Source organism: Agelaius phoeniceus, chromosome 2, assembly GCF_051311805.1.
Source record: "Agelaius phoeniceus isolate bAgePho1 chromosome 2, bAgePho1.hap1, whole genome shotgun sequence".
Lineage (NCBI taxonomy): Eukaryota > Metazoa > Chordata > Aves > Passeriformes > Icteridae > Agelaius > Agelaius phoeniceus.
The window spans coordinates 89839109-89848941 of record NC_135266.1 but is presented as its reverse complement, the minus strand read 5'-3'; the positions used below and the strand labels follow the sequence as shown (position 1 = coordinate 89848941).

At 42.8% G+C, this 9833-nt stretch overlaps 1 pseudogene; it reads left to right on the top strand.

The window, feature by feature from the left end:
• The first annotated feature begins 5799 nt into the window (after nt 1-5799).
• On the top strand, nt 5800-6330 carry LOC129134736 (epidermal differentiation-specific protein pseudogene; annotated as a pseudogene).
• The last annotated feature ends 3503 nt before the right edge of the window (nt 6331-9833 follow it).

The window sequence follows — 9833 nt, the reverse complement described above, 5'->3', positions numbered from 1 at the left end:
TGCTTTTTAGATGCGTAGTTTGAGAAATGTGAAATTTTAAAACTTTCTGTCCACGACTTTAGCAAGAGTTGTAGGTGCAGAGATCCCCTGAAAAGTCTGATGTCTTCTGGGTTGTTTTTTTAAATCAAGTGTGTCCGTTGCATTTCTGACGCAGAAGTGACACCTAGTGTTGGGTTGAGGGCAGGTCCGTGTCTGTCACACGTGCTTGGATGGGGACAACAAAGGCTTTAGGAGCACAGCTTGCTAATTAAACTCCAAAGGAACTAAATGCTGGATGAATTTTCTAAACGAGAGCTGTAGATGCAAAATGTGGTGCTGGGAAGCTAAGACCTTTTGAGGGTCTGTGATGCCTTCCCCTGGCTTCTCCCCACTGCTGAGCATGGGTCTTGGTGTTTGTGGAGTCCAGCTTAGCAACTGTTCCATGGAAAACGATTTGTAGATTTATTAAAAAAACCAAAAAACTGACAGAATCCAGCTGGGTTCTGACATTTTGAAATAGCAGTTACTCACAGACAACCTGTTGCCTTTTCCTTCATCTGGGAAGAGGAGGCTTGGGAAAGGAAATAATAGTTAGAAAAGATCTTCACTTTGTTTTCTGACATCTGTGTGTTGTAATGTGGGATTTATAAATAAGGCTTTTGTCAGTCTGTGTTTGCTGTGTCTCTCTTTCCAGCACAATTTCTTTGGAGCTTACTCCCGGTGTTGTGACTGAATACGCAGCAGTCATCCAATAGGATTCTGTCATCTCTCTTTTTGCTGAAAAAGTGGTGTTATTTTGCTGTACTGAAGAGCAGCAAATGGGAATTGGAGCAAACAGAGGAAAGCAAAAAAAAAAAAAGGGAGTTTGGCAAAATAAGGGCCTTTTTTTTTTTTTTCCCCTGAAGGGTTTGGTAGTGAGTGCATTTATTAGCATGTAGGCTGTTCACAGTTTTGGGTTCTGTGGTCCAGTGGCATGTTCCTATGTTGCATTTTTGGAGGCTGTTTTGCTTGAGAAATAGAAGTTGGAGAGTGAAAAGTGGGAAACAAACTTTATTTTTGTGATGAAGAATTACATTATTAGCAGTAATAACTGCTCAATGAGAAAAACCAAAATACCACCTTCTCCAACCACAAAACCAAACCTCCAAAATAAAGCAACCAGTGTTCTGCTGCCTTGAGTCCAAAACTACCAGACAAAAACAGCAGACAGAAACTGGGGAGGGTATACCTCATGTGTGATTTTATTGGTTTTTTAATCCTCTTGTTTTAAAGAAAGAAGTAAACCCAGATGAGTACTGAGATACAAACTGAGATATCTGCAGTGATAGAGCAGGATAGGAGCACAACAGGACCTGGTGGTTGAACGACTTTGTTGTTAATTAGATTTTTCTACCATTGTACCTTTTCCAGCACTGTGAACTGGGTGCACATGTGACGTGCACAGCTTTAAGTGAAATTGCTTTATTACCCTGCAATCTAGTAGTAAATAGTCTCGAAAGAAAGAAAGAAAGAAAGAAAGAAAGAAAGAAAGAAAGAAAGAAAGAAAGAAAGAAAGAAAGAAAGGAAAAAAACCCCAGAAAACCAGTTTTATGAAAAAGATGAAAATATTTTAGTCTTTATTCTTCCCCTGCTGGAGTGTTTTTTGCATAACTGTACATTTTCAAAGAATCTGTGTGTCATTGTTCATCTTGCTCCTTCTGTTCTTTTCATCTGCTGAGGGCAATAGAGGAAGAGGGGTTTATCCTCCTTATCTTAGCTTTTCACTTTTGTCTGACACTTTCAGATTTTGAGATACCACTGTTTCTGCAGGAAGGGGATAAGAGGAATTTTAGAAAACATTGTTTCCCATAAATTTGCTCTGCCCGAGGTGTTGTGTCCAGCTCTGGGGAGCTCAGCACAAGTTTCTGGCCGTGGACCGGCTGGAATGAGTTCAGAGGAGAGACATGAAGCTGATCAGAGGGCTAGAGCACCTCTCCTGTGAGGAAAGATTGAGAGACCTGTGGTTGTTCAGCCTGGAGAAGGCTGTGGGGTGACCTTGTTGTGGCCTTCCAGTACCCAAAGGGGTTAAAAGAGAGCTGGAGAGGGACTTTTCAACAAGGGCACACAGTGGGAGACAAGGGGGAATGATTTCAAGGTTAAAGAGGGCAGGTGTAGTTTAGATTTTAGGAAAAATTCTTTACTGTGAGGGTAGTAAGGCACAGGAACAGATTTCCCAGAGGAGCTGGCAATTCCCTATTCCTGGAATAGTTCAAGGCAAGGTTGGATGGGACTTTGAGCACCTGGTCTAGTGGAAGGTGTCCCTGCCCATTCCAGGGGGGTTGGAATGATCTTTAAGGTCTCTTTCAACCCAAACCATTCTGTGATCCATAAGGAATAAAAGCAAACAGACCCAACCCACAAAGAAAACTCCATAAATATTTCCAATATCAAGCCCTCAACCCCACCCTGTGGTGCTCTGCATTGTTCAGTGACTTACTTCCTTGTGCATAAAGCACCACGTAGGTGAGATTAACGACATTAAAAGCCATTTAGTTTTCAATCCAATAACACTAGGGCAGATGGTCAATGAAAACCAGGAACTCATTGGTTTCTGTGAACCTGGGAGCACAGGGATCCTTTACCACGCTTTTGCAGTAGCACAAAAAACATGGCAAAGGATTCCATCATAGAGCATTCCATCATACATCATACATTGCCTTTTGATTTTCCTCAAAGCCACGAAAAGCCCCACTGCCAGCTTTGGTGCTCTGCAGGGAGTACGTGCATGGCTGAGGAGTTCACTGTTGGCTGAAATGTAAAATTCAGAAATGTAACCTACTCTGTACCATAGCTGAGATACACTCAGACTCGGGCTTTGTGATGCCTTCGTGGCTCATACATTTGGTCAAAGGTGCTTTCTGAGTCTGTAGGTTCTAGGAAAGATGGGAATGTTTAATTCATTATTAATTATGTCATTACACATTATTTGTTTATTTTTTTCAGAAACAAAAATAATAATTTAATGAGTAAAACATATTAGCAAGCTAAGAAGAATGAATGTTGTTCAATGGCAGTGTAAATCCATCCTATTCTTGGCTGTTTTAGTCCCTCTTTCAAGCATTCCTCACATTGGTGTGCTCATTCTTCCTCCATTCTCTTTATCAGACAGTGGACACAATGGTTCAGGAGTGGAATGGGGTATTCCCCTTTCCAGCACTGAACTGTAGGCTGAGGTCACTACAACACACAAAAACATGTCCTAAAGGTGTGATTTGCCTGTTCAGAAAAGGGACTTCTCAAGTAGCTGTTGCTATAAAGTGAGGGCCTGTTCATCTTCAAAACCCCAAAATATCAATTTACAAATTTCAATTGCTCTGCTTCCAGCCTCTGCAGAGCAGCAAAACAATGGACCACATGGAAAAACCCCCAAAGTCTCAAGTATTTTTATGCTGGCTTAGTTTTGTGATCTGGCTCAGCCAAACACCAGTGAAAGAGATACAGCATGAGGATTTGGCTGGATCTGGTGTACAGGCTGCTTGTTTTGCAGGGATGAACTATCTTCCTTCCCAGATCCGCATCTTCTCCAGTTACCTCCTACCTGACAGAGCAGGGGTACCTCAGGTGAACTAATGAAGATCCTATTGCTTTCTCCAGCAGCAGAACAGCTTTCTGACATGCTAGCCAAGGAATCTGTCTGAAAATATTATACAGAGTGAACCTGAAAAGAGAAAAAAAGAAAGAAAAATGTTGCCACTGCAGCTCTGCCTCCCTGCAGCTGCTCAAGTGGCTATGTAGGTGAGAAAGAGGAAGAGAATTTAATTAAAACCTACTTAAATGCCCCCTCAGTTAAGTAGACATGTCCCACCAAAATCCTTTGGAAAATTAACATTATTATATTTGCTCCACAGGTAAAGAAGAATTTGCAACAGGCAGAAAAATTCTACAGCCTGTGTGTCACAAGGTACTTTGATACATTTTTATTACTGTGATTAATCTGCTTCTGGAGGAGAAGGATAAACAAGAACCAAAGTTCTAAGGTTTTATCAGGGGCTTATGCTTCAAGAGACTTTTGACCCAAACCAATAACACGACTGGTTGTAGAAAGATCAAAATTTAAATAAAATAGTTAATGATTTTTGTTCATTTATTGACCATTTCTCAGTTCTGTTGGCTGAGGTGTTGCACAAGACTTCTGAGCCAGCTATAAATGTAGACAGGTGTGACGCTCTGCACACACCGCAGCCCTGCCCTGGAGGAATTGCCCTGAGCTCTCCCCAGCCCTGCAGCTGACAGCAAGGTAAGAGGCACCCTTGGCACAGGAGAGCTGGAAGGGTTTCTTGGGCAGCTGCTGTGAAATGCAGGCCAAGGGCAGGAGGCTTTAGTGCTGGGCTGAGAGCTGCAGCACAGGCGTGAGGGTCTGCTCTGTGTGTGTGTGCAGAGACTGAAGGCATCTCTCAGGGCATGAGGAGATGGATGGCTGCTGCAGGAGAGACACACCTCACCAAGGGAGAGGCTGGAGGGGCCAGTGACACACAATTCTCAGAGGTGAAAGTAAAAATATTCTACAAATTTATCTTGGTCATGGGATCTTTATGTTGTATCAGCAAAATTAAATGGGTCATTATTCATACTTTTTCTACAGGTAGAAAGTAATTTTAGTAGTGCCTAATCACTAGGCACTAATCAGTCAGTGAGTGCGAGCTCACGTCCTCTCAGCTTCCATATATGCTTTTATAACTGCGAACAAATACATGGTTTTAATCACATGAAGTTTTTTTCTAAAAAAGTGAGCTTTAAGCGATTCATATTTTTAAATTATGATGCACATGTCTTACATGCTACTGTATGTGACCAAATTACTATGGCTTTCAATCTTACTGGGGATATCTGTCTTTTCCCATCCCTTCTCAGAATCAGCTAGAGGAATGGCTTTTTTAGTCCCATTTATTTGCCCAGAAATGTAAATCTTTGCTTCAGTAACTGTTACAGGATTTAGAGAGAGAGCTGTTACCATAACTGACTGCTCATTACTGTCCCTGCAGCTGTTACTAATAAACACTGTGGCTTTTTAACTGAACTCAGAGGACTGTGGGGAATTAGATATGTGTATTGGTAGTAGTGTCAGAAAAAGACATTTAAAACCTGAAATTTAGTCTGATTTAAAGAGCTGATGCTTACAACTTGGTTGCTTCTCAGTGTATGTCTGAGAATGAATCTCTTGATTTCAGTAAAATTCCATATAAAAAGAGAAATAAGGTGTTTCAGTGAATTTAAAGTTCATTTCTGCCCTTAAAGGATAGGTTTTCTCCTCCGATTTTGTGTAAAAAATTCACTACATTTTAGAAATTAATTGCATGTCTCACTACTTTTATATTGCTTTCTATGTGGCCCAGGAAACCTACTCTAAACAATGAGTGCCAGTTTCTAAAATATTTCTCAACTGCAGCATCAATTATCAACAGAAAGATTTATCATGACTTGTATATTTTGTTTTGTTATATTTCGGGTACACCAATAAGATGTTAAACAAAATGCTCAGGTGTGCCTTGCATGTATACATATTAAATGAAACTGGACTGTTGTGGTGTACAAATCTCATTTTACTTTTTTCTTCCAAATTGAAATTTCTGTGTCATGTCCTCACTCTTTCACAGCTGCTGCTATTTTTATCTTCTGCTAAAATTGTTTTGCATTTCCTTTTTACCTTTTGTCCCCTCTGGTTTCCAGCATTTCATGTCTGGTGTGTAAAGGCCTCTTACAAGCATTGCTTGTTTTCTGTTTTCATTTTCTGTAGGCTGCCATCCAACAGCAGAAAATCCAAACCCCAGAAGCCCTGCAGAGATGGGAAAAATCATTGTTTATGAGCATGCCAACTTCCAGGGTATGTCCAAAGAATTCCACACCAACATTGCCAACCTAAAAGATGCAGATTGGAATGATTGTATCTCCTCAGTGAAAGTAATCGGCCATCCTTGGGTGGCTTATCAGCATGCAGACTACAAGGGACAGTTACTGGTACTTGAGGAGGGAGATCATGACTTTGTTGGCAAAAAGATGAATGACAGGATCAGCTCTCTGCAGGTGATCACTGAAAATCTGCACAACCCCCAGATCACTCTCTATGAGCATGCTGATTATCAAGGGAAGAGCAGAATAATAAGAGAAGCAACCAATCTGACCAGGGGACATGACGATAACACCACATCTTCACACAAAGTTCAGAAAGGTGTCTGGCTGCTGTGTGAGCATGGTGATGGAAGTGGATTTCAATACATTGCCCGAGAACATGAGCACCTTCCAAACTACAAGGCAATCAAGTTCAACGACAAGCTTTCCTTCCTGCGCCCCCTGCGCCCTGGCTGTGGCTGTTAGAATGCAAATCCGGCAGTGCTGAGGAGAGATGCAGTCCCAGAAACAGTCCCTTGTTCTCTGCCTCTGCTTGTGCTGCCTTTTCCCCCAGTGTCACAGGACCACCGAAAGGGAGGTCTCCTGCCCCACAAATGGCCTCTGCCAATATCTGTAATCCATTTTGTGTTGGTGCCAATAAAGAATCTTTTGCAATCAGCAGTGGGTTATTTTATGCAGTGTTTAGTGTACATAAACATTTCACTTTCATGGAGAGATGTCTCTGTGTATCCAGAGAATGTTTTGTATAGTCATTTACAAATATTTTTCATGGATCTGTCCTGCAGAACTTTATCTCCTTACAGTTTCACTTTCCAGAAACATTGCGACCAGACTAGAGAGCTTGGTAAGCATTTTAATTATTGCTGTGATTAAATTATTGCTAAGCCAACTTTCACCTGTACCCTGTATTTAACTACCCTGTGTATCTTAAGGCATTGATCATAAAATCCCAGAATCCTATGAACTCTGAGGTTGGGAGGTGCCTTAAAGATCATTCCAACCCTCCTGCCATGGGCAATGACACCTTCCACTACACCAGGTTGCTCAAAGTCCCATCCAGCCTGACCTTGAATACTTCCAGGAACAGGAAATCCACAACCTCTCTAAACAGCTTGTTTCAGTGCCTCATCATCTTGATAGTAAAGAACTTATTCATAACATCTAATCTAATTCTCTGCTCTTGTAATTCAAAACCATTCCATTCTCATCTTATTACTACTTGCCCACTTAAAAAGCTGCTCTTTCTTATAAAGCCCCCTTCAAGAGCTGGAAGGCTGCAATGAGGTCTCCCTGGAGCTTTCTTTTCTCTGGGATGAACAACCCCAGATTTCTCAACTTGTCTTCATAGGAGAGGTGCCCCCAGCCCATGACCATCTCCCAGTCTGTGCTCCCATGTCTGGGATTGCCCTGACCCAGGTGCAGCACCTTGCACTTGGGTTTGTTGAACTTCATGAGGTGAGTATGGAATCACTTCTCAAATTTGTCCAGGTCCCTCTGGAAGAGGTCCCATCCTTTTATTGTGTCAGCTGCACCCTTCAGCTTTGTGTCATCTGCAAACTTGCTGAGGGTGTCATTGATAAAGATCTTAAAAAGCACTGGTCCCCAAACAGAGCCCTGATGGACACCAGCTCTGCTTCTGGACACAGAGCCACTGACCACAATGCTCTGGCTGTGTGGATATTTCCCGAATAGTCTACCCTTCAAACCTGTGTATCTCAGTTTGGAGATAAGGATGCCATGTGGGACCATGCCAGAGTTCTTAAGGAAGTCGAGGTATGTGAGTGACATTGGTTGGCTTCCCCTTGTTGATGGCTGCAATCCCTCCACCACAGATGGCCACCAGATTGGTCAGGCATAATCTGCCCTTAGTAAAGCCATGCTGGCTGTTTTGGATCACCTTCTTGTCTTGCATGTGCCCTGGAATTTCTTCCATGGGGATCTGATGCATGATCTTCACAGGCATAATGGCAAGGCTCACAGGTCTGTAGTTCCCCAGATCTTCCTTTCTCCCCTTTTTAAAAGGGGAGAGTGATATTTCCCTTCTTCCATTCACCAAGGATTTCACCTAAAGGCCATGACTTTTCAAATATGATGGAGGATGGATTGACAACAGCACCAGTCAGTTCCCTCAGGACCCTGGGATGCGTGTCATCCAGTCCCATGAACTTGTGTCTATTCAGCCTCATCAAGAGGTCTCAGACCTGCTCTTCACCTACAGTGGGAGGGACTTCTCTCCCCCAGTCGCCACCAGCAGCTTCAGCGACTCCAGAGACGTGGGAAACCTGACTTCCAGTGAAGACGAGGCAAGGAACACACTGAGTACCTCAGCCTTCTCCACATCCATTGCCACCAGCTCTTCCTTCTTGTTTACTGGGGGGGAGTGGGCATCACACTCCACTTGGCCTCATTTTTCTGCCCAGTGTTCTTGCAGAAGCCCTGCTGTGTCAGTCAACACAGGCAGGCAACTGGGACAAGTATAAGCTTGTGGCTGGAACACAAAGAGTAAAGCTATTTCCATTTCCATGGGCTTATGAGCACCCAAACTCTACAGGCCAGTTACTCTGGTGCTTGAGGAGGGAGAGCACAGCATTGTTGGTGAAAGATGAAGGATAGGATCAGCTCTGTGCAGCTGATTGCTGAAAATCTGCACAATCTGCACATGAAGCCCTGAACATGCTGTGCTATCAACTGCTGGGCTTTGTCCCACTTTGAAATAAGCACTGCAGGCTGTGCTGACATGTCAGCCACTTGTGCTCCTCTACTGGGCTCAGGTGGGCAGGTGCAATGGGGATGGCCTAGAATCCATGTGTTTTAGGGCACTTCTTACCGCTTTGCAGCCAGTTTCAGGTTTCCTTGCTCTGTTCACCAAAGTGGGATTTCCCAATTCAATTCCAAGAGCATCTGTCATTCTTCCTACTCTAGAACACCTGTTTTATAATGGCAAGTCAACTGGCAAATGTCACCTTCTGCCCAAAAGAGTTTGTGGAAGAAATTGTTTTGGAAGTCTTATTGAAGTTCCTTGGTCATGTCTGAGAAATCCCTTTCAGAATCTCAGCATGATAATGATGTTACATAGGCACTGTTAATAGGAGAGGGATTATTTTGGATGACTCTAGTTATATTTCCTAGGAAATACACTTAAAGATATTTCCTTTTGGAAAACCACCATTTCTTAGAGAGGAAAGAAGGTATTATCTTATTTTCTTGGCATAGGTAACTGCGAAGTTCCTTACAGCCAGGAGGTCTCTGAGCCAGATTTCTCTGAGTTTTCCCTCTGTTTCTTTTGGGCAAAGAAAATATTACATTGCCTCCCTAACATGCTGTTACTCTGATTTTAATCAGTGGACATTCCTGTCTGGCTCTGTCTCTCCTGGCCACCAGAGAGGGGATTTTCTTCACTTTGGGGGCTGTGAGGAGGTGGTCTAGTTGCCCTTGGAGTGCAGTGCAGTGCAGACCAGCTGGCAAGTTCTATGCTGCTCAGTTAGCAGTACCCTTGGAATCATGTTCTCTGGTCATCCTCACCCCTCACCCTCATGGCAGATTTTAGGAGGCCTCTCAGGAGGAGACATCAGCAACCATGGCATTCCCTACTGTACTTCTCACATGAGGTTTACCCTTATAAAAGCACACTGTGCAATACTTTTGCACAGTAAAGACTAAAGCATTGTCACGTCTGCCTGCCAATCCAGGAATAAACTGTACCTGGAAGTCCCAAACCCTGCTAAATTACACATGGTATTAAAAAGAGTAAAACAACAACTGCTTGCAAAATCAACAGTCAGCAAAAAACCTTCACATAGGGGATTATTAATCTACAGTGCAAATGGACATTTGAAGAGAATGCAGCATAAGGAAGGCTTGTGGTATTCCAAAAATAGATGTCTAAACAAGAAAGCTTAGACACTATTGCTGTGACAGAGAGGTGATATATACACAGACTCAACTTTTCTTGGCTTGATCAGAAATAT